Source organism: Periplaneta americana, chromosome 4 (genome assembly GCF_040183065.1).
Source record: "Periplaneta americana isolate PAMFEO1 chromosome 4, P.americana_PAMFEO1_priV1, whole genome shotgun sequence".
NCBI lineage: Eukaryota > Metazoa > Arthropoda > Insecta > Blattodea > Blattidae > Periplaneta > Periplaneta americana.
Genome location: NC_091120.1, coordinates 132722793 through 132749718, shown reverse-complemented (window position 1 = coordinate 132749718; position 26926 = coordinate 132722793). Strand labels below are relative to the sequence as shown.

Genomic DNA, 26926 nt, shown 5'->3' with positions numbered 1-26926 from the left:
ACTATCAAACAATGAATACAAGAGAATTAAAGTGAAAAAAAATCATCTGAACAAATGTGAAGTGGAATGAGAAAGAAATTGCAAGTGTAATTAAGTGAATTAGATAAGTCATGTTTTTCAATGTTATGGGTTGGGAGTAGTATAATTTTAGGAGTATTATAGAAATAAATATATGGAAAGAGATAATAAAATAGGAAATTTAGGAGCGAAGCGAAAAGAAAGAGATAAATATGTAAATAAACAGAGGATAGAAAAAAAAGTGATGTAAGTGTTGTAAAATAGAGTAAACGGAAAAGTCAGCAAATAATGTAGGAGAAAATAGCGGGAAAACAATGATTAAGAGTAGGTAGGATTTGAGGGTAGAGAAGAAAATAAGTAAATAACGCAAATTATTAAGGAAGGAATATGCAATATTTAATAGGTGAGCGAGAAATGGAAGGGAGACAGTCTAGGTAGGAGGGAGAGAATAGAAGAGGATAGAGGGGGAAGGACATATAGCAATTCAGTCATAACGGAACATTAGAAGGCAATAAAGAAATTCTCGGCAAAGAATACATTAATAGAAATGAGTTATATGTATTAAAGGGATGGTGGATCGAAAAAAAGAAATGTGAAGATCCACCATAACTGTGAATTGTAAAGTTGAATGACAAATAAATATATCATATCATATCATATCATATCATATCATATCATATCATATCATATCATATCATATCATATCATATCATATCATATCATATCATATCATATCATATCATTATCATCCATACAATAACCCTGATCAAGTTCATGGTGCGGCGTGCTGTACTTGTAGAAGAGCGCGGCCATTCGGCTACCCAATCATTCAGAGAATAGGAGTGGTAAGCACAATAATCCTCAGGTTGCAGTGCAAGTCTTCGGGTCCCTCCTCCGTACAAGAGAAAAAATATATACATGAACTGTAAAGAACTGTCAGGAAATTTTCAGCAGTAATTGAGAGTAACATCAACAAAAAATGTAATATTTCGACAAAACAATCGTAGATTACTTTCTGTTACAAAAGAAGCAATACGAGGCACGTGTTCAAAAGTTCGTAATCTGACACAGATAGCACTGAAAACTTATCAAAAATTTCGCCATTGTTAGCGGTCATTTTACCTTATTTCAAGCACGAAAAATCACTTTTCTGTTAAATACATTTGGTGTAGTTTAATTTTGAATTTAGTGCACTAAACAAAATGGCAAAGATATGGAAAATATCGAATTTCGTGCTGCCACTAAAAAGGGAACGAGTCCCACCCAATTTAAAGCAGACATGATGCTACACTGAGGAAATCCGCTCCAGTGTTTTTGACTGTGAAAAATTGGGCGGCACTATTTAAACATGTTGGAGAGGGTGTGAAAGGCCACCCTCGCAGTGGACGTCGAGTAACAGCAACAACTGAAGAATTCGTAGAAACAATTCACGATATTGTGTTGATTAACCGTCGGATGAAAGTGCGGAATATTAGGGAGGTTTTGCATATATCAACTCAACGCGTGCGCCACATCTTAGTTAATGTCTCCGCAAGGTTGATTTCGCATTTGTTACCAGCAGAACAAAAGCACGTCTGATGGCAAGTTTCGATATATTTTCTGGCTTGATTCGAGAAAAATACGTCCAATTCTTTGAGAAGGTTTGTCACCACTGATGAAATCGGCTACACTATTACATACCAGAGACAGAATAGCAGTAGAAATAATGGAAGCACAGCGATTACCCGGCTCCAAAAAAAGCAACAGCTGTTCAATTGGCTGGGAAAGTCTTGGCTTGTGCGTGTTCTGGGATTCTAAAGGGATAATCATGATTGACTATCTAGTAAAGGGGAGAACAATAACCGGAAAATATTATTAAAATCTTCTGCAGCAACTGAAATGGAAAATTCTTGACAAGAGGCTGAGTATGGCCAAGAAGAATGTTGGTTTTATCACGACATTTCATCTGTTTACAATCTATAATCGCGCTTGCTAAAGTACACGAACTCTTGTTCGAAATGTCGCACACCTACTACTCACCAGATCTCGAATCCTCAGACTTCTTTGTTTTCCCAAATCTGAAAACTCACTTAGCTGGAAATAAATTATGGTCAAATGAAGAGATTATCGCAGTAGAATAAGGATCTCTTGCAGATCTCGAGGAACCTGTGTAAAAGAATGGTAAAGTAGCACTGCGGCACCGGTGGACCAAGTCTGTCAGGCTCGGGGGGGGGGGGTGAGAAATAAAGCTTGTTTCAGAATAATCCCAGTTTAATTTGTATGTCATGCCACGAATTATTCAAGCAACCCCCGTATGTTGCAGAAGAGCGTCCATTTCTATCAACGTACCAACTTCAAATGTGATTGTTACTGATTTTCAGATAAATAATTCAGCACAAGGTCTTCGAGGAGAATGTATACCCAAATTCCATTATAATCCATCTGGCCAGTTTGTCTTATTACAGAACTAATTCAAAAGCTTCAAAAACCAAATATAACTTATCACCGATTTTCAACCTTATGAACACTATTTAAGAAACTTGACGCTAATATTAAATAACATATAACAGCGAAATTGAGATTATGAATCACCAATGTCCCGGGTAATTTGACTAACATTATCATTGTTACCATATGTTACAACTGACTGATATTATCAGTGTTACCATATTTCTTTTGTCGGAGGAAAGTCAGAAAGCTAGCACCTCAGCCTGAGGCTTATTTTGCCTCCTTATAATATGGGATGGTTGTTGGAATCCTCAGAACAGAATTCCTGTGAGTTCGTGATTCACTGCGTGATGTCATATTTTGGTTCAGCTATAGCATCCAGTTCTGATGGAATTACCGTAGGCAGAAACGCTTCCCCGTCTCCCTGCGATGTTGCGCCGCCTCCTCTAATCGATAGCATCTGTTCGCAATTCACATACTACGTCCTTCTGCATTCATTGACCTGAAGATCGTGGCAGCGTAGGTACCTTGACTCACCAAGGTGCTATCTGCCCGAGGGAGCTACACTCTCTGGTGTGTTGTAGTCCGCTATGAAAGCCCTTACATCTCCCCGGGTTCTGTGCAGCTCCCCAAGACAGATGACACCTGCAGGCGAATCACAGTACCAGATCTGCTGGATCTCCTGGCCGAACTGAAACTACTGAAGGTGATATATGAAGTTGAAGGTTATCATACCTTACTTACATGCACGTTAGCACATACATTATAAACTAGGAACAACTGACGAACGTTATCGGTATTACCACACATTACAATAATTTCATTTTTGCGAAGCATATTACATTACTTTCCCCTTGTTCTCGCTTATCTGTACTATAACTCTTTATAGTACGCATGTTCGCGCGCAGATTGTAGAATTTTAACCTTTTGGCGGGCTGTTGGTCGAATTTTAAACCTTTCGCGCGCAGCCGGCACCCTCCCAATACATATATCCATATTAAGATGCGAGTATGCCAATCTAGGGCAAGAACATTCAGGAGACTCATCAACAGAAGTTATTTTTCGTGTTATAGTTCAAACTATAAGATTTTTGTTTTCAGTTATATAGAAGTATGGTTTATTTCGATTGAATAATTTTTTTCACGTCTTTAATATGTACTTTGATTTCTTTTCAAATAGTAACCCTGTAAAATATCCAAAGTCTTTTAATAAATGAGTTGTTTATCTAGTTGTTCGAATCAGAAGCTCTGGTATAATCAATGAACATTTCGGACTTATTACAGAGTTAATTTTAAGTAGAACTACAAATGTGATTGTCTTTGTATTGCAGATACGAAATACACCACGATATCTTCGAGGCGAATTTATACCGAACTTTCAATATCCATCTGGCCAGTTTATGTCATCAAAGGAATTTGGCACACCTCAAAAGGAAAGCAGTGAGGTCACCGGCAGACTCGAAAATGGTAAAGATCAGCTTCGTGATACACATCAAGTAAGTAAAGTTAGAAGTGGTGAGATCAACGGTAGATTGGAGACGCTAAAAAAATTAGCTTCGTCATGCACACCAAGTTCTTGATGCATACAAGAAAGTAAAGTTAGAAGAATTGGTAAGCATATTTTTAGGCCGATTTCGAAGGTAGTAATATCCAATGAAATGAAAAAGTAATTGTTACATTATCGTTACATAATCTCATTTACTTTAATTATTTATTGATTCATTTATTTAATCTGGTGTAGCTAAGGACAAGAGGCTTTCTATACCACACAATCAGAAATATAAATAAAAAAAATGCATAGAGACGAAGTAAATAAGAAATGCATATTATATTCATTGTACCGAGTAATGTCGTTCAATGTTACAACACAGTCTAGTATACAGAGCATATAACGTCTGACCACTCAGCTACCGCAGCGGTTAATACGTGTATAGTGATTCGTTGATGATTTACGGAGCTTGTACTGTGGACCTAGGTTAGGAGGAGAAATGTCAGAAGGAAGTGAAATAGGAAGAGGAGTACGACAAAGATGCCCTTTATCACTCACCCTGTTCAACATCTACTTGCAGAATTTAGCGAAGAACTGTTTTCAGATCATAAGATGAGTGATAATAGGAGGATAAAGAATAAAATGCATATGATTTATTGATGACATGACGTTGTTAGCAGAAGAGAGGGATATGCTACTGGAACTGCATGAAAGCTGTGAGCAGTATGGCATAAATATAATGCTAAGAACACGAAGACCATGGTATCGGAACAAAATAAAGACGGTAAACGTGCGAACTCTAAATGAGGCAAGGCAGTAGAGCAAGTTGACAGTTTTAAATACTCGGGGTGCACTAGGAGGAAACATGAGCTGCTGGAAGGAAGGTAGCAATGGCAAACGAATCCTTTACTAGAAAAGGAATATCATCTGCGGATTTGTGGGAGAACTACGGAAGAGACTAGTGAAGTGCCTTATGTGGAGTGTGGCATCGTATGGGGCAGAAACATGGACATTAGATTCGAGAGCAGGTAGTCGTCGAGAATATGTTGTCTTAGAAAGCAGGTAGAATGGGTTGTGATCTAGCAGTGTACTGAGCGAGGATCGGTACCTGGGCGTCGCGGACGGTGAAGTGGATCCCGACAGCTTCGGGCCAGGGGAGTGCGGAACCGACACTGAGCAGTTTTGTGATTCTTAAACTAGCCATGCTGTTGGTGATTGGAGGAGTGGAACTGAACCCAGGACCTGTGGAATCTGTGAAGTGCGGAGTATTCAGAAACAATTTGAGGACTGGCCTTCTGTGCATCACCTGTTCGACGTGGTTTCACTTCAGCTGCCAAAAACTCAAGAGGGACCAGCATATTGAAGAGAACTTGCGGTGTAAGGAATGTATGAGGGACATAGCTGTTGAGACCACGGACACAGAAATTGAGTCGCTGAAAAAAGAGGTGGCGGAACTGAAAGGAAAGCTGCAACAGACGAAAGAACGACAGAGAGATGGAAGCAGAGAACAGGCGACTACGCGAGGAACTACACGGGGAGGCGAGCGAGGAGAAGCAGATATTGGTAATAGGAGATTCCATGGTGCGACATGTGGGACAGGAAAATAAGGACCTCGAAGTGGTGTGCTACCCGGGGATACGAGTCAAAGAAGTGAAACACAAATTGGAGCAACAGGAGAAAAGGGACAAGAAAACTGTAATATAACATGTGGGGACCAATGACCTGAGGCGACGATTTGAGTACGTTATGGGAGATATGTACGACTTGGCAGTAAGGACGAAGGAACTGTACCCCCAGGAAATTATAATTAATTATCAGCGGGATAGTACGGCGAAGAGATTTGCATTGGACTTGGATTGGACGATTCAATGAGGCATTCGACTGGGTGGCAGATAGAACGGGAGCAACATTCGTGGACCCAAAGTCGTGGATCGGTGACGGGGACCTGGGACGTGATGGAGTCCATCTAAATCGACGAGGAGCGACGGGACTAGGAGCGCTGTTCTCGCGGGCGGCGGCAACGCAGAGAAGCAACGACCGGGAATGAGGCGGCAAATAGTATGTTTTCTCTTTGTTGAAATATTTACAATAAACAAAAAACTGCTATAAACCTAAATAACAATATGCAATAACATAAATTCTATTAACTATATTATTATCAACACTATTAACACGAAAAGCAAAGGATAACTAAAGCAATACAAGATTTGTGGTATACTGAAAACAATTGTCTTATTGAAACCAATAAAACACTACAGTAAAAACCCCACTATTATTTTCACAAAGTCGCAAAGATTCATAGACACGTGCAGTAGATGCTTGTGAAACAGGAATATTGCAGTGAACAGCGCGGTGCGCATGCGCGACTGTTTCCCCTCCGCCCCGTCTAAGTACTTCAGCCGCCTTCTCCTGGCGTGACAACAGTACGACTACTATTACAACGGCGGAGGAAGCGGCGACGGCGACGGCAACGGCAGAGACGGAGGCTGTAGCGGCGGCCACAGCGGAAACAACAGGGATCACCAATATTATGTCGTGTAATGGTAAGTCTTTATTAGTGTGCAGGTCAATTGTAGAAGTATTTATAATAAATCAATTGAATTCTGGAACCTAGTAGATTCGCACAATCCTGACGTCATAATAGGAACGGAACCATGGCTTTCCAGCGAAGTAACAGACTCAGAAGTATTTAGAAACGATTATGTAACATACAGACGCGACCGTGTAGGAACAGAGGGAGGGGTTTTTATATGTGTAAAAGAGTGCCTGCAGCGCGCTGAAAATTTTAAAGACTCCGAGTTCGAAATGTTGAGTATAGACATAGCGGATGATTATTCGCGAAAAATATTACACATCATCGGTTTATACAGGGCCCCGAAAGGAGGCTTGAACGTACTGTGTAAAAAAGAGATATGTTGGAAAATAGACAAATTCGCGGACAGTATGTTATCGTTGCGGGGAACCTAAACTTGCCCCAGGTAAACTGGCAGGGTACAATAGAGGGAGGGATGAGTCAAGCCCAGTCATTAGTAAACTCACTCATCTGGAAAACATAACTTAATACAAGTAACAGATAGGGCGACAAGGGGAGATTCCTTACTAGACATATTTCTTTTAAGACCTCAGAAATAGTCGCAGGTATTGAAGTGATTCCAGGTATTAGTGACCACGATGCGGTAATTCTTGAAATATTATGGAATGCTAGGTACAAGCAAAGCGGAAAAAAGAACAAAAATATCTTGCAATATAACAAAGCGGACAGAGAAGGCTTCCAAAATTATCTTAGAGAAAAGTACTCATTATGGGTAGTAACGGGCAGTAGTGTAGAAGAATGCTGGGCGGAGTTCAAGCAGATTATATTAACAGGAATACAGAAATTTATCCCGATTAAACGCTTATCAAACAATCCCGATCCGGAATATTATAATAAATACATACGGAAACTGAAAAGAAAACTAAGGAAATTCTACAGACAGCGCAAGGAAAGCCTTGCAAAACAAACAAAATTCGCACACCAATCGAAAGAACTGCTTGATGCGAAGAAGATAGCGCAGGAAAATTACCTAAATAAACTTTTCAAAGGTGAACATAACGGGTGGGGGGAATTTTTATAAATATGTGAAGAGACGACGCAAGGAAAACTATTCGAGCTTCTCCCTAAAAATGACCGCAATCAATTTTTCGTACAGGGCAGCAAAAAAGCAGAAAAATTAAATTCCTGTTATGCCACTGTTTTTGGGATGAGACAATAGTACCACACTTAGCTTCTGTGGAAAATACGGGTCAGTTTTCTATCAAGCCTAGGGACATAAGGAGAAGGATCTCTAAATTGAAAACTCATAAATCAGTAGGACCTGATGGTATCGCCGGAGACTTACTAAAATTGGGAGGGGAAGCCATGATTCCCTATCTAGTGCATATATTTGAAATATCAATTAACAATGGTACTGTCCCGCGAGATTGGAAAGATGCAATAGTGGTACCAATTTATAAGTCAGGGTTTCGCTCAGATACAAAAAAATTACAGACCGGTCAGCCTTACCTCTGTGGTTTGCAAACAGATGGAACACTTGACTTCACCTTATCTAAGGCAGCATTGGGATAACTCAAATTGGTTACATAACTGTCAGCATGGATTTCGGGGGGGGGCTATTGATGTGAGAGTCAATTAGTAACTATATGTCAGGATTTAGAAGACGGAATAGATTCCAGTAGCCAAGTAGATGCAGTGATTATTGACTTTTCACGCGCATTCGATGTAGTCCCACAGATATATTGTTGGTTAAACTACAATCAACGGTGATTGACTTCAGAGTGCTCCAATGGATCAAGGAATTTTTAACTTGTCGCACTCAGAGAGTACGGGTAGGGGAAGAATTATAGAACCCAATTGCAATTACTTCCGGAGTCCCACAGGAGAGCGTCTTGGGGCCTCTTCTATTCCTGGCTTTTGTAAATGATCTGCCAGTTAATATCTTGTCTAGGGTTCGCTTATTCGCGGATGATTGTATGGTATACAGGGAAATAAAAAGTTATGAAGGTACTACTCTTCTTCAGAATGACCTCAATAGAATAAACGATTGGGCAATAGCCAACAAAATGAAAATAAATTCACTAAAGAGCAAAGCCATCAGCTTTACAAGGAAAAGAAATAAAATAGTCGCATCGTATACGTTAGGGGGTGAAACCATTCCAGAAGTAAACAAATGTAAATACCTCGGAATAACATTTAGCATGGCCCGGGTTCGAATCCCGGTTGGGGCAAGTTACCTGGTTGAGGTTTTTCCTGGGTTTTCCCTCAACCCAATATGAGCAAATGCTGGGTAACTTTCGGTGCTGGACCCCGGCCTCATTTCACCGCATTATCACCATTTCATTCAGACGCTAAATAACCTTAGATGTAGATACAGCGTCGTAAAATAATCCAATTAAAAAACATTTAGTAGCTATCTCGCTGGGAGGAACACGTTACAGACACAGCGGGAAAAGCATGGAGAGCGTTACATTCTGTGATGAGGGTACTAAGAAAAGGGTCTAATAAATGTAAAGAGATTGCATATAAATCACTAGCACGTCCAGTAATGGAAAATGGTGATGCATGTTGGGATCCTTACAGATTAGAACATATTAAGATACTGGAAAAGATTAAAAAACGGGCTCTCCTCAAGTGTTGTCGGAAAAATTCACCATTAAAATGGGACACACTCACGGACAGGAGAACGCGAATTCGATTATGCGCACTGTTCAAAACATATAGAGGTGAGCCTGCCTGGAGAGAAATAAAAAATAGGTAGCAGCCGCCAAATTACTCTTCAAGGAACGACCACTCATATAAATCGAGGGAAAGAAGACAGAGGACGAACACTGGAAAGTTTTCTTTTTTCAATTGTACTATCAGGGACTGGAATGCTTTACCTGCAGACTTACTAAAGACTTTACCAACAACCAAAAATGTATTTGAAAATAGGCTTAAGGACTTTGTTAATAAACGGTAATTATACACAGTATTTAAAGGGTGTAAATGATATTTTGTTATTGAAGTGTTGTATCAGTGAAGTGTGTTGTGTCAGTGAAGTGTGTTGTGTAAGTGAAACGTGTTCCTGTCAGTGAAGCTTTATAGTTTAGTGGCAGTGCATAGTATTTGAACAGTGAAATGTTTTTGATGTGAATAATTTGTTTTTGAAGTGTTAGTGAAATCAGGATAGAATCAGTGAAATGTGTCGTAGTTCCAGTGCAGTGAGTGAGTTGACAGAGAAATGAATGTAATGTTGAAAGGTACTTTTGTAGATATGAACATATCATACTCGTGGGTTTTAGTTCGAACTTAGGTTTAAGATACAAAATAGATTTATTTTAAATGTTATTTTAAGTGATCGTGCTTCATTTAATTTAGGATATTCCCTGTTATTATTATTATTATTATTATTAGTAGTAGTAGTAGTAGTAGTAGTAGTAGTAGTATTAATTATTAGTATTATTATTAATTATATTTTAATTAATACGTTTATTATTGTCATTATTGAGTGTAATTAGTTACCACTGCCACCAGGTATATACCCATTGCAGTGTGAATAAATACACACATACATTACGACGATGTGAAGAGAAACCACTAGAAGCATTTGAAATGTGGATATGGAGAATGATGCAGCGTGTGAAATGGACAGACAGAATAACAAATGGAGCTGTATTGCAAAGAGTGAACAAATAATAATGCTGAAACTGATCAGGAAAAAAGGTCATTGGCAGGGTCACTAGCTGCGAAGAAACTGCTCCACACCTGTGGAGTAACGGTCAGCGCGTCTGGCCGCGAAACCAGGTTGCCCGGGTTCAAATCCCAGTCGATGCAAGACACCTGGCTGAGGCTTTTTCCGGGGTTTTCCCTCAACCCAATATGAGCAAATGCTGGGTAACTATCGGTGCTGGACCCTAGACTCATTTCACCGCCATTATCACCTTCAAATTATTCAGACGCTAAATAATCTGAGATGTTGATACAGCGTCGTAAAATAACCCAATAAAATAAAATAAAAGAAGAGACTGCACACCGAAGGATGTACTGGAAAGAATGGTGAACGTGAGAAGAATTCGGGGCAGAAGAAATGTGAGATGATAGACGATATTAGGATATATGGGTCGTATGCGCAAAAAAAAGGAGAGCGGAAAATAGGAAAGATTGGAGGGAGCTCGGTGCAGTCAAAGATCTGCCTTGGACAGAACACTATGAATGAATGTGCTGTGGACGTTATCAGTTTAGGAGCTGATGAATAGGGGCGTGGTTTCAAGTAGCTCTGATGTGAGTAACAGTTGTAGCATTCCTTTGGATTATTAATACTCTTCTAGCCATTTACTGATCAGAAGAAGCTGCTTCACTTGGAGTATGAGTTGTCTGTTTCAGTCCTAAGAGACAGAGAACCATTTCAATAGCTTAGTGATACAACGAGGCCACTTGAGTTTAATGTAGCTATATCAAGAAAATTAATAAAATGTAGTAGAATATATGAGGCACTGCGTGTACTGCGGTTCAACTAAACAAAGAATCTCGATCGCCAGTTTGTGCCTAATAGTCTATCCGCAATGCCTCATATATTTCAGCATTATCTTTTCAAAATAATTTTACCAGTTTGTTTTCTTTTCGTAGCCATTCACAAGCGACTATGCTGCCGTCTCTTCAGAGTCGCAAATAGATCTGACAGACAATAGCCTGAACTCTCTTCTTATCATGAAAGACTCTGAGATAATATCTCTCAAACATGAACTGGCAGTAAGTAACCCTTTAGTACACATAAATCATATCCCCATATCCCGTCGTGGTGTTGTGGTCTAAGGCAGGGGCCGTCAGCATAGAGCACGCTGGGGCTAGCATCTCTTACCCGCGGAAAACGCAGCGCACCATAGTGCACTGCGTAGCTGCTAGCGGGTATGCTCTCTATCTCTCTATGCTGCACGACAGTGTACATGGGACTGCACCGCGTACCCGTTGCACATTTCAGCGAGTGCTGACGACGACTGGTCTAAGGCATCCTGTGTAGGATTCGCGTTACGGAATCCAAGCTAGTTCGAGTTCTCATGGGGGTAAAAATTTTGTCACCATATTACGGACATGTATTGGAATAGTGCCCACTCAGCATCGTGATGCACTTGGCGAGTTACGATACATAGCGAAACCGGTTACGAAAGCCAGCAATAATGGCTGGGGGGGATCAAAGTGCCAACCACAGATACCTCCACTCTGGTTGGATGATCGTCCCCTCTGTTTTGGCATGTGGACGTGAGGCCAGCAGTCGTCTAGTCACTCATACATCTTCATGGGCTGTCTTGCCTATTATTATTATTATTATTATTATTATTATTATTATTATTATTATTATTATTATTATTATAATTATTATCATTATTATACATACTGTACCCATCATAATGTATGTAGCCTATACATGAAGCCAGTTATACGTATACACCAATTTACCTACAGAGGTGTTGTCCAGTGTGTGCTTTAGGACTTGGTCTACGCTACACCCGCAATGAGATGATGATGATGTTTTGTTTTTATGCCACAGAGGACAAACTGGAGCTCCCGGAGCCCCTGTGTTATCTGGACACGGGATTGGTACATCGGGGATCGAACCCGGGTTAACAGAATTTTAAGTCCAGCGCTCTGTCACTAGACCATCATGGCAGGTTTATTCCCCTTAGTGAGATTATGTGATTTGAACTCAGGATCCGGAGCCGTCAGATGTACAAACCCAACAGAGTAGGAGACAGTATGGCCATACCCGAAACAGGCTAGTCTGCACATTGGAAGTTGGCCCAAAAGAAAATTCACCCAAAAAATTCGCCCAAGAATATTGATACAGGAATACATGCCCAAAGTGATTACACGCAACGATTTTAATTTTCACTGTCACTCACGGAATACTCACCCATTGCGATTAAATTTAGTTCATTTCATAGTAAATACATTTTTAGAAGTTTGTTTCGTTTAGCAATTTTTATTCAGAAATGCTTAAGTGTATATCAATATTTTGAACTTCTTTCTTAACAATTGAAAATTCAATACTTTTGTTACAAAATTGTTAAGTTTAGTTGAATATTTTGAAGGTAAAATTTTCAATGAATAATCGTAGAGAAATTATTCGAAGTGGAAGGAATGGGAAATAAAAGGAAAGAATCGTACGAAGTTATACTCCGATTGGTGTTACAGAAATTTTTATATTACGGCTGGGATAATTCAGAACCATCTGTTGTCATTTGTAAGTATAATAAGTGCAGTTCAACGTGTTTTTCCAAGTGCAGCACTTGGACTTTGTTTCTTCCACTAAAACAAAGTACCTGGACAAAGATACAAGAATTAGGGTTTCAGTCTGCGTACACTGATGAAAATGATACTACCATTAACAATCTTCCGGTGAATTACTGTCTTCAGCATTAATTGTTCCTGTCGAAGATGTGTTTTCATACTCTTCTCGAAACCATGCCCAGTCGGATGACAGATTTCGTCAAATATTTCAAAGCCATCTACATTGGGATTACTGCCAATCTGCTGCAGAAGCTCGATATCCTCCTCACTTATACAATCAGCTCGAAGCAGCTAGATCGAATGAAACCCGCACTAATAACAACACAAGAATGGCACAAACGCTTCCAGAACATAGCAAGAAACATCTCACCATACAGGGTATTTGAGAAATAAGGAACGAATTTTTATGGATGATAGGTTGTGCCTAGATGATTATGTTTTGCATAGGAACATGGTGTCCGCGATGACCCATTCTCTCGCTATCCAATATCAACATGCTTTCTATCGGTATAGAAGTTAAGTAGCCACCTTTGAAAAGAACACCTTTCATTTCTTTACACTGCTAATCCACCTTTCGACTACGTAGTGCTATGTAGAGTATCTGCTGACTGCTCTCCAGTAAATGCTGTGTTCCTCATCTCGACGGAATACATGTCATGGTGGGCCGGCACATTGGTCAGCACGGTCACCTCATCTCACGTCTCTTGATTTTTATTTGTGGGCACACATGAAGGCTTTGGTATATCAGAACTCGGTAGACACTGAGGACGACATAGTGGCAATAATTGCCTCTGCTGCAGGCGAAGTTCCCAATAACGCACAAGATGTCCAAAGGTTCTTGGTCCGACGAATGGAATTGTGTCGTCAGGGCAACGGTGGACAGTTGAACACCTTCTGTGAGTTACATTCACGTAAATGTAAACCGAATAAAACTGATCTTCATCTCTCGTTTCTTCTCTTCTTAACCAAAGTAGACATCTTATGCTTCGAACCCCATACCATTGTGGGATGTTAAAAAGTAGCCTATTCTGTACGTATTGTTCCCTATTTAGGTCCAAAGCACTTCCGCTGTCTGTCCCCCAGGGTACGACATGTCAACTTCGGCATCACGAAGAATAAAAGCGACTCATCAGGTTCCTGTCCTTAATATGAATAATCAGGCCCAATCTATCATCCCTAAAAAATTCGGTACTTATTTTTGAACACCCCGTATACAAACTCATACATTATTTAAAGAAAGAGCAAGACTCTGAAATAATATCTCTCAAACATGAACTGGCAGTAAGTAATCCTTTAGTACACATAAATCATATCCCGTCGTCTAAGGCATCCTGTGTAGGTTTCGCAAGATAGTTCGAGTTCTCATGGGGGTAGAAATTTTGTCACCAAATTTCGGACGTGTATTGGAATAGTGCCCACTCAGCATCTTGATGCACTTCGCGAGCTACAATACATAGTGAAACCGGTTACGAAAGTCAGCCATAATGGCTGGGGGAGGGAGGATCAAAGTGCCAACCATAGATACCTCTACTCTGGTTGGATGATCGTCTCCTCTGTTTTGGCATGTGGACGTGAGGCCAGCAGCCGTCTAGTCACTCATACTTCATCATGAGCTGTCGTGCCCCGGATTATTATTATTATTATTATTATTATTATTATTATTATTATTATTATTATTATTATTATTATTATTATCATACATCACAATTTATGTTGCCTATACGCTATCTATAGGCCAATTGTTATAACATGGTTCTTCATATGACAAACATTTAAGCCACCGGTGTAGCTCAGTCGGCTAAGTTGCTTGACTGCCGATCCGGAGGTGCGCTCGGGGGCGGATTCAATTCACCACTTGGGCTGATTCCCTGGTTCGGTTTTTTCCGAGGTTTTCTTTAACATTAAGGCGAATGTCAGGTAATCTTTGGCGTATTCTCGGTCTCATCTCGCCAAATACCAACTCGCTATTACCAATGTCATTAGCGTTATTAAATAATCAAATACAAAAACGACAAATTTTTATCATATTTTTACTTGGTTATTTAACGGCGCTGTATCAAGTACTAAGTTATTTAGCGTTGACGGGATAGGTGATAGCGAGATATTTAACGAGATGAGGCCGATGATCTGCTATTGATTACCTGTCATTTACCTTACGGTTGTAGAAACCTCGGATAAAACTCAACCAGGTGATGAGGTCAAGAGCGAATCTATCCCGAGCCCGAGGTCAGCTCCAGATCTGCAGGTGATCGTTTCAGCCGACTGATCTTCGTCAGTGGATCAAGCATTTATTGAAATCAATTTTTAAACACTATATTTTATCTGTAGAACAGATATATAGAACAGTATGCCATCCATTAAGAATTTTATTTTATTCCACTTACGTGTATGTTACCTCTTTTTCACCCACCTTTCGTTTAGTTCATAATAATGAAAACTGACACAGATATTCGCTTTAGTTAAATTAATTTTTAAATAATGGCGGGTACTTGATTGTTCGTCATTCACCCACATGAAGCCAGTTATATACATCAATTAACCGACAGAAGTGTTGTCCAGTGTGCACTTTAGGACCTGGTCTGCGCTACACCCGCAATGAGATGATGATGATGATGATGATGATTTATTTGGATGCCACAGAGGAGAAACTGGAGCTTTCGGAGCCCCTGTGTTACCTGGACACGGGATTGACAAACACAAGTCATAAATCGGGGGTACATCGGGGATCGAACCCGGATCAACAGAAATATAAGTCCAGCTCTCTGTCACTAGATCATCATGGCGGTTTTATTCCCCTTAGTTTTATTGTCCAACTTGGGCATCACGTAGAATAAAAGCGACTCATCAGGGATATCAGGTTCCTATCCTTAATATGAATAATCAGACCCAATCTATCATCCCTAAAAAATTCGGTACTTATTTTGAAACACCTTGTATACAAACGCATACATTAATTAAAGAAAGAGCAATGCGCTGTTGACATAATGATCCAAGAGTTGGATCTAGGACGAAGAGTAAAAGATCCACAAAGACGCGAAAATATAAAAGCTTAAATATAGGGCCGCAAAATATTTCACAAAGGTAGGATGAATTCAAAGACGAAAGCAGTGTCGTTGAATATTTGCATGCCTGTGGTTACAACATTCAAATCTGAAGAAATTCATCCAAGACTCGGTTTCTTCAATAAAATATGCCTGAAGTTTTTCGGACGATATGTAAACAATTCAAAACTTCGTTCCTCCTAAATTGAAGGACTCAGAAAAAATTGGTGGTACAAGTGACACAAATTGAAAAATTGATTTAATACTATATAAGTACTGTATGTTATGTGAAAATTTAAGGAAAAATTTAGTACAGTTGAATATTCGATTGGTGTTGCGATCTGTTTACCTAAAATTTGGACTCTTAGGAAAAACAGTCGGACGCTCAGAAAAAATATGGTACAAGTGCACTGTCTTCTGCAAGATTATTATGTCTTGTGTAAGATAGAATAAAACAAGAAGAATGTGATTTATGTGATGGATTATCAATAATTATGAAAAGTAAGATGTTTTTATTCATTATTACTTATTTAACTGTGTAATAATTTCATGTTTATCACATAATAAATGGCCACTACTAATATGCCATTGTGATGAATGGAAACATAACTTCTTCATTCGAGATTCAAACTCTTCTTTTCACTCATCTAAATAAATAAATAAATAAATAAATAAATAAATAAATAAATAAATAAATAAATAAATAAATAAATAGTGATCTATAATAATACGGTAATTATTATTGTAATAATTACTATTATTTATACATGCAATGGAATACTTCAACACATATGTATTATTGCAGAATATGGTACTTATGAAAAAAGTGAAACAGGTGACCAGCGTGACATGGAAACCGTGAACTTCGGTGATTTTAGTGATACTCATTAGTAGACTTCGTGGAATTGCCACGAGAATCGCAAGGTTTACTGCGCACGCCGTATAGACTGTATGATAAGGGGACTTGCAAAGGATAGAGTATGCTTCTAATGTAAACACTGAGCAGTATACTGCGGTTACAATAAAACCTGTATCTTGTATTGAAGAAATATAATGAATGATCATTGAAATAGGAAATGTCTAAACATGTAAATACACAATTATTTTATAGTGAGATATATAAACACTTAAAATTTAATGTAAGATACATCATCTTTGAATATGTGCATTGCAGTGAAGAATTACGTACATTTTGAGCGACTGCAAAGTAACCTCCTCTGATGGTCACTTAAACAGTTTTTATTTTGGGAAAATGTACGTTCAACATCACACGATGTAATACCTACATATTTCCAGAAACGGAAAGTCACTACTTTTTAGTACACCAACTTCAGATGTCTTGTCGTGACCTGATAGAACATCATTTATAATACGAAGTTGTGAACAGGCAGACTTTTTAGCAATAATGTTTATGAACTTACATTTCACTTTTTCTGAGATTAGTGAATTGTTATTTTGGACAACGGTTTGTGATACTTTATCCATTATATTAAGGGCTTCTGAGAGTTGTAATTTAGACGATTCTAACAGGATGATGCTTTTGGACACGATTTTAAAATTAGAATCAATGAACAGAATATCTTCCAATAGCTCTTCAGAAGGCAATGATTTTACAGTTGCAACAGCGGAACTGTCTATGCTATCCAATGCATCAATTACCTCCATTATTTTGCCGTAATGTTCTCCATAATAATTAACAGCATCCAATCACGTTCCTCAACGGGTCAAGACTGGCTGAGGAGGTAAAGGTATTCCAGGGGCAATTATTTGGAACAACAACACTCTCATTGTAGTATGTTTGATTGAATTCTTGTCTGCACTGTACAAATGTTAAGCTTTGACTATTTCAACCACAGTAATGCAAAAACAAGTGCTTACATAGGTATACATTAGCTGTAGCTGCTCTATCTATTTGGACCGGTCACAACTCTTAACATGAACTGCTTATTCTACGAGACTGGCGGTCGCTCACCTCCTCTATACTACCGTACATCGGCAACTTGATTGCATGCTGCGTGTGGCAATTCAACGAAGTCTACTCATTAGGTACTCGAGTTTCAAATGCTACATGTTCTGACGAATCAGTTTCTGATCCTAAAGAAGAATCTGTATTATTGCAAGGGAAATGGAAGAAGAAAAATAGAGATCGTAGACCTCGGAAGCATAATGTAGCCAAGAATTTACGGAATAGTGGTCAGGAATATAGTGTTCATGAGGGTAAAATGAAAGGGAGGGGAAGATTAAAGTAGGTTAATCATCATTGCAATAATGCAGGTGAAGAAAACGAAGAGATATCTTCCATGCGTTTTGGGCTTTGAGTTCTTTGGAACGACAAAATTCATTCACAATGTCTTGTGTAACACTGAAACCACCATCACGTCATAGCAAGAGAGCTAATTCTTATAAGAAGACTACAAAATTAATCCATATAATAGGGCAGAGGGTAGGCCTATGTAAAGACTTCTTCCCAAAAAAAAAACCGCTTGATATTTCAAATAGGATGTTTACGATGGCAACTGATGGCGAAATCGGCTTCAGAGTAATAAAAATGAAACAGAATTTCATTTCAAGGGATCAATGGATTCCAATGTTGATACATGCAGGGATGAATCTGGCCATCAGTTCAAGTGGTCATCAATTCACTGGATGCGCTTCGAGAAACAAAAACCGTTTGTTATAAAAGTGAAACCTGCTTTTAATGCTGATTTAGAATTTCTGCATATAGACATCCAAAGAAACTTGATAGGAAGGCCACCAATCATTAAACTTCACAGTTTTATTTTGATTTTGTTTACTGTAGAGACACTTTCAAAGATTACTTGATTTATGTATTTAAATGTGTTATATTGCATGAATGGAGCTCTAAATATTGCAATTCCTCAAACCATTAGAAATTTTTTTTTCATACATCATAGGCATATTCCGACTTCAGATCCTTCAACAGAAGCCAGAAATTCATATTAAAAGCCTTGAACCAAAATTTAATTTCGCAACTCTGTGTAATTCGCACAACCAGCTCGATAACAGATATTTCGTGGTCATAATAAATAGAAATTAAACTACGCACAGTATAGAAGCAGGCCTACATTTATTTGTTAGAGCATATACACAAATAGATTCAAATTGCTGAGTTAACAGTCTAAGTTTGGTTTTGAAATTTACGTAACAAAATTACTACATCAATGAACAATGTTAAAAACTGTTCCTGTTACATTGAAAGATTTCAATTGATGCAAGTATATATCAATATTAAAAAGTGTACCTTGTCAATCATATTGTTAAACTACAGAACAATTCTGTTGTTTGTTACTTAGGCCTTGCGGGAAGAACTGAAGGAAATGAAAAATCGGCTGAGAGTTATTCATGGCATTGTATCCCTCCATCCTACGGACAGAGCTTGATGTCCTCTGTCATAAGACAAGATATTCAAATATTTGTATAAATGAAACACACACATTCATGTTATTTGTTGATTTAGTAGTTGATATTAATTGAACAATATATTCAGCATTTCTTTATTACATTCCAGTAGTAGTTCACAAATCACTTTAATCTCACTGGAAGGTTATCTAATATTGCACTGGATACTTACATAAACATACAGACAACAATATTTACTGCTATGAATTCTGTGTATGTACAGTTAGGATATGTTTCTTCCATGCTATATATTAACTGACTGGTATCTATTAATCTATTGTACATATTCAATTCCCCCCCGTTCCTAGCATACTGTAAGTAAGCAGCTTAGATCTAGTGTATGCGCTTGAAAACATATACATTAAACATCATGTAATGTATATGCAGTGGATTTCACATTATATGCAAAATTCAGCATAATTAAACTTCATGTACTTATGTCCATAATTAAAACAATTTCATATAACAATTATTTGTAAGCAATACAAAATTATGAAGAATTAGAGATGAATGTATATAAAATAAATGTTATGATATAATATATGATGCATAGAGAATAAATGTCGGAAGGAAGTGAAATTGGGAGAGGAGTACGACAAGGATGCCCTTTATCACACACATAATTTTCAACATCTACTTGGGGGATTTAGTAAAGAACTGTTTTCAGAATGTGAAGGAGTGATAGTAGGAGGAAGAAAAATAAAGTGCATAAGATTTGCTGTTGATATGGCGTTATTAGCAAACGAGAAGGTGATAATAAGGAATATGCTACTGCAGCCAAATGCCAGCTGTTAGCAGTATGGGATAAAGATAAATGCAAATAAGATGAAGGCCATGGTCACAGGAAGAAAAAAGAAGGTAAAATTGCGATTTATAAAAAAAGGCAGTTCAGGAAGTGGACAGCTTCAAATACTTGGGATGTACTGTAAATAGTAACATGAACTGCTGCCAAGAAGTCAAAAGGAGGATAGCAATGGCCAAGGAAGCTTTTAATAGGAAAAGGAGCATCTTCTGCGGACATCTGGCAAAAAGAAATAAGGAAGAGATCAGTGAAGTGTTTTGTATGGAGTGTAGCATTTTATGGGGCAGAAACATGGACATTGCGACGAAGTGAAGAGAAGTGAATAGAAACATTTGAAATGATGATATGGAGAAGAGTGGAACATGTGAAGTGGACAGACAGAATAAGAAATGAATCTGTCTTGGAAAGAGTGGGTGAAAAAAGAATGATGCTGAAACTGATCAGGAAAAGGAATTGGATGGGTCACTGGCTGACAAGAAATTGTGTACTCTAGAATGCACTGGAGGGAATGATGAACGGGTGAAGAGTTCAGGGCAGAAAAGACATTAGATGTTTGACAACATTAAGATATATGGATTATATGAGGAGACAAACTAGAAGGCAGAAAAGAGGAAAGATTGAAAAAATCTGAGTTTGCAGTGAAAGATCTGCCCTTGGACAGAACACTGAATGAATGAATGAATGAATGAATGAATGAATGAATGAATGGCTAGTGTCATGGCGGACAGTGAATAGCAACGCTAGTTTGAGCTCGTGCATTCGCATATTTTTTCTGGAGGTGTACCCGCATTTCGTCTATTATTTTTTGTATTTATTGTTCTACCAGTGTTGTTTGATAATTTTTTGTATCATGATTCGTGGAAAAAAGAGGCAACGGGAGGAAAGCATTGAAGATTGTGTGAAGCGTGTGTTTGAGGAGTCTTGGCGCGATCCCACCATATTTGCGGGTCCTGCCAACCTCATCAAGGACTCGATAGTATCGGAGCTGAAGTCTGCCCTCGCGCGCAACACGGAGGTGATCGAGAAACTGGAGGCATCCCTTCGTGAGAAGGATGAGAGAATCGCCAGCCTAGAAAGGAAGTTAGAAGACAAACAGGACGCTCTTGAATAATATCAGCGCCGGCAGTGTCTCCGTATATTTGGGATCCCGGAAAAAAACAACGAGGACACAGACCAGATCGCCATCGAAGTCGCGGCAAAAGTCGGGGTCAACCTAGTGGTGAGCGACATCGATAGGAGTCACCGGGTTGGGAGGCAAGGAGACCGACCTCGGCCGGTGATCTTAAAATTTGTAAGTTACCGAAAAAAAAGAGAAGTGTTTACTAATACAAAATTGTTAAAAAAAACTCAGGTATAACGTTGAGAGAGGACTTAACGCAATCCCGGCATGCACTATTGAAAGACTGCATCACGACTAATGTCTGGACCACAAACGGCATTATTTTTTTTTTAAATTGGGAATGTAAAACATAAAATTGTAAAAGCTTCTGATCTGCCGTAGTCAATATGCAAGCACTAGCTCATAATATCATACACTACCACATTTTCTTAGAACGTAATTCAATTTTTAGTGGTAGGCTTGCAATATTCACTATTACTGTTATCATATCAATATTATTACTAATCTCTGTCATTATTGCATTACTATTAGTTTATATCAATTTAGTTTCTGTAAGTTGTCAGTATTGACTGCATCGAGGTGAATGACTCGCTGTCTGCAGCCCCTCACACAAACGACTTTCACTTTTCAGAATTCCCTTCCACAGCCGCACCACTATCCACCCCAGCCACCTCTAACCCACTACCTGCACCTTCGACCAGTGCCCTGTTAAAATCGTCTTTCAGCTCGCATCCTAACACTTTAAAAGTAGTCCACATAAATTCTCGAAGCCTTCTCTGTCATTTCAATTAAATTCAATCTATTTTCTCTCCTTTGTCTCTTCACGCTATTCTCATCTCTGAAACGTGGTTGAAGCCTTCCCTATCATCTTCTCTTGTAAGTTTAGATAATTACACCCTCTGTAGAAATGACCGAATCGGTAAACGCGGAGGTGGTGTTGCGATATATGTGCGATCGGACTTACCTTTTAAAATTGTCTACCAGTCTTCGAATGAAGTCTTAGAACATCCTGAATATCTATTCATCGAAGTCGGTGCAAGCAACAAAAGGTGCCTCCTTGGAGTTGTATACAAACCCCCTAAATCAGGATTCCTAAGTGATCTTGAAACATCTTTGCTTAATCTTGTGCCTCACTATGACCATACTGTTATTTTAGGCGATTTCAATACAAACTTATTAAATTCAAGTAATTACGCTACAGTTCAACTTAAGAACATGTTTGAGTCTTACAATATATCCATCCCTCCTTCCGCAGCTACCCACCACACCCAGAAATCGGAGACACTTCTTGACATTATTGCCACGACAAATCCTCAGCTAGTATTAACGAACGGACAACTACCAGCGCCGGGTATCTCAGCACACGACATGATCTTTCTAGAATATTCCTTGTATTGTCCAAAATATAAACCTCACATCACATCATACCGTGACTTAAAGCATATTGAGCATCATGAATTAATCATGACGCACTTAGCCTACCTTGGACTGAAGTGTGGAATTTACCAGACATTGACGACAAAATCGAAAAATTTAACGACCTAGTAATTCAGTTATACGATAAACACGCATCCTTGAAAACCAGACGAGTTGGTAGACGCCCTGCGCCTTGGATGTGCGGTGCCATAAAATTACTCATGACAGACAGAGACACTGCTTATCGTAAATACAGACGGAACAAGGACGAATTAGATTTTAATACTTACAAAGTTTTAAGAAATAAATGTAATCAAGCAGTAAGAAATGCTAAATTACGCCATGCACATTCCCTTATTCTACCTTCGGTCAGTGCGAAAGAATTGTGGCGTAATCTTAATAACCTGGGTCTAACAAAAGCAAAGCCTCGGGTAGATAACATCAACTTGTCACTCAATAGTCTAAATGAACATTTCGTCACTGCTCCACCTGAACCATTGCATAAACAAGAGACTCTTGAATTTCTCAGACCTTACCCCCAACCTGTGTGGGATAAATTCTTCTTTAAATACATTAACCCGACTGAAGTAATGAAGACGCTGCGACGTATGAAATCTAAAGCTTGGGCTTTGTATAGACAATATAAATATCACTCTCCTGTATAAAATAATATATGTGATCCTGCCGACCGTCATCCATATATTCAATGCATCTATTATGACTGGGTCCTACTCCTCTCTCTGGAAAATGGCATTAGTGAAACCTTTACCTAAATCAACACACCTTCTACAGTAAACCAATACAGACCGATATCAATTCTTCCCACTCTTTCAAAAGCATTAGAACATATTGTACACGGACAACTTACGAACTATCTCGACGAACACAAACTCCTTGATGACTATCAATCGGGTTTTAGGCATGGACACAGCACTACTACAGCCCTACTTAAAGTGACTGAGGACATCCGTGAAGCTATGGATAGGGGTGAAGTAACGGCACTAACTCTTCTCGATTTCAGCAATGCCTTTGGTTCTGTTGATATCGACTTGCTTCTAGCGAAGATGAAGGCTTTGCACCTGTCAGACAATACCTTGAGCTGGATGGACTCCTACTTACGGGACCGCCAACATTGTGTTTCACTTGATAATCAGTTCTCCCAATGGCGATGCAAAAAGGCGGGAGTGTCGCAGGGCTCCGTATTAGGACCACTACTCTTCTCTATCTACATTAATGACGTATCAAAGAACTTACAGTACTGCCGATATCACCTCTATGCCGACGACCTACAACTTTGCATACATTCCAGACCCACTACGATCAATGAATCGATTGACAGGTTAAATTGTGACCTAGCCACTGTCTCCACTTGGGCGGCCAATTTCGGACTCGCACCCAAGTAAGACTCAAGCTATAATTATTGGACATAAGCGTTTAGTTAACTCCCTTAATAACAGTAATCTTTCAGTTGTCACCCTTAACAACACGCTAATCCCTTATTCATCTGTAGTAAAAAAAATCTTGGCTTCTTTTTTGATAATAATCTAAGTTGGAATTTTCAAGTTAAAGAAACGATAAAAAAAATCTGTTCCTCCATTCACTGTTTGAGTCGCTTGAGAAACTTCTTGCCCCAGCAACTAAAACTTACCCTAGTACAAACCCTAGTAATGCCGCACTTCGATTATTGTGACGTTTTGTTAAGTGACCTAAGTTCTGAATTGTCAGTCAAGTTACAGCAAGCTCAGAATATGTGCGTCAGATACGTGTGCAACATCCGACGATATGATCATATATCACCGTCCTTCGCAAGTCTTACGTGGCTCCGACTTAAAGTACGCAGAACTTTACACTCTTTGTCTTTACTCTATCGAATTCTGCACACCTCAACACCAAATTACCTTTCGTCTCGTTTCTGCTATCTATACTCTAACCACGTAAATACCAGATCACTTATCTGTGGCACGCTAAGTATACCTCTTCATAGAACATCTTGTTATTCATCATCTTTTACAGTATCCACCTCGCGTCAATGAAATTCCTTGTCACAAAGTATTAGGGGCTGCAAGACAATAAAAACCTTTAAAAACAGCTTAAAAGATAACCTTTTTAGCATTTCACTCCAATCTTACTGATTTAAACTATCACTGACTACATTGTTACTTCATACTTTAGACATCATCCTGATAGTGCTGTATTTTCAAAATTGTCTCATAATAATCTCTTTCTATTATCTAATATTATTTGAAATATATTAACATTCATGTATTTTAGCTTAATTCTGCTACACAGTTTATTTCAGTGTCTAATTAATAGTTCATAGTATTTTGTTGTTTAATTCGTATATAACTCTTGTAACTCTCACTTAATCAAATTGTTGAATTCTTTGTAAGTTCATGCATATGTATATGCACTTTTGCTGGTTGAGTGGAAGAGAAGGCCTTACGGCCTTAACTCTGCCAGCTAAAAAAATCATCACCATTATTATAACAAGATATGATTGTAAGATGAAAATATTGTATAATCTCACGCCTTTGTTTCGTTGTAATAGTGTAGTAATCTTGAAAGGAGGAAACTAAATATAAAATTTTACAGTTTCTTGAACTTGAATTTTCAAATTCTTTACAGCACAAATTAAGGAAAGAGGAGGATGTTATGGCCCGTGTGAAACTTTTGGAAGCAAAAACAGAACATCTTGGCGGAACTTATGATGAACTACAAAAGGAACTTGATAAATATAAGAGACAAGTAAAGGACTTAAAAGATCAAATAACATCACAAAATTTAATTCTGGAAGTTGAAGACTTAAAAAACACATTATAATCCTACAGTGACGTGGAAAACAAATTGATACAAATAAAACGAGAGGCTGATGAGGCAAAGAAATTACGAGAAGAGCTACAGGCCATCAGGATGCAGGTGATGCCCTCTCATTAATTAGAGAGAACCAGATCAGGATTGAATTTAGAGACATTTTAATTCAAAGTTGATACACAGGAAGAAGCAGCTAAATTTTACAGAAATGTATTGACATCAAATATAGAGAGTCTTCAAGGAAAATTCGATCGACCCTCACGGCTTCTTAACGACAGACAGGTAAGCGATGCCAATTAAGGGACACGTACACACGAACATTTTCTTCATTTTAAACCCTGAAACCCTCATCATGCATTATTGTATTCAGATCAACGTTAAACCAAGGCTTAAGGAAATAAATAATGATGTGTTTTGGACAAAGTTAACTGAAAGATTATAAATTACAAGGAGGATTGTCTCAGTTTGTACTTGTCCTGTCCCGGTTTATAAATAAATTAATTCGACTTAGTTATATATTCTTATTTTTACTTCATCTACAATTTACTGTAATAATTTAAGCAGAAGAAAGAAGTAACATAGAAAATAACTCTGCCCAAACCTTCATGGTTTTATTTTGATACATATCCGTAAATTGTAGTAAAATAATTGCTACATATGTAGTTCTTTTCTTACAAAGAATGCAAAAGAAATTGCCGTATATAAAGAAAAAATACATTTGAAAAATATAATTTTTAAGCCTCAACTCTCCCAATCCCACATAATACTAGGAAATGTCTGAAATAAAATAATATTTTGCAATCCCGTCAAACGTATCGTTTCACAGCAACTTGAAAAGTGTGTACTTAGAATCGTATTATTAGGCCTAAATATGAGTATTACTTCTTATTATTATTCAGATTTGCAGAAAAAATCTAAATACTTTAGAGCTTAGATGGCCATCGTGCCTCACTGACCTTCACAGAGCTTATCGCTCTGAGTGACATCTTCTTCACATTCCCCGTTCGTCCCTCACGTAGCTCCTAGGCGTGGGCAGGTTCTACGAGTATATCAGTTTCATAAGCAATATCAGAGGTGGCATAATGGCATTATCAAAGCAGTTTGTACGCGTTAGAAAACGATTATTTCATGAGAAATGGGAGGTAGAGTTTTTTGCTGTTTGGAAGGGGAGAACATGTGATGTATGCTATGCTCGAAAATCCTATTAGGCATTAATACATTTAATATACAATGATATTACTCCTTATGTCATAAAGAACATGCTGAATTAGAAGGTAAGACAAATTAAATATTATTTTTCGTACTATTCCGAAGAAAATTTATGATCTTAACATTTACATACCGGTAGTATACTAAATACGACATTATACCTTAAACACGCGGCATTAAAAGGTACGAGGAATTAAATGTTCTTTGTACTTATTATTTCCAAAAGAAATTTATAAAAAAAAATCAAATGTGCGTGGAAAACGAAATATGATTTTCTGAAATTATTTTAGGTCGAGAACGTGCAAATCTTGAGAAACGCCAGAATATTCAAGAAAATAAACGTAGACAACGTGATGGAATATTATTGGCTAGTT

General features: G+C 38.3%; 1 long non-coding RNA gene across 1 annotated transcript in view; it reads left to right on the top strand.

Annotated features, from left to right (window-relative positions):
* The first annotated feature begins 6385 nt into the window (after positions 1–6385).
* Positions 6386–26926, top strand: part of LOC138698868 (uncharacterized) — a 40351-nt gene continuing 19810 nt past the window's right edge. Inside the window, exons 1-2 of the long non-coding RNA XR_011331970.1 lie at positions 6386–6476; positions 11075–11197. This is a non-coding gene — a long non-coding RNA (uncharacterized lncRNA). The remainder of the gene's footprint in view (positions 6477–11074; positions 11198–26926) is intronic.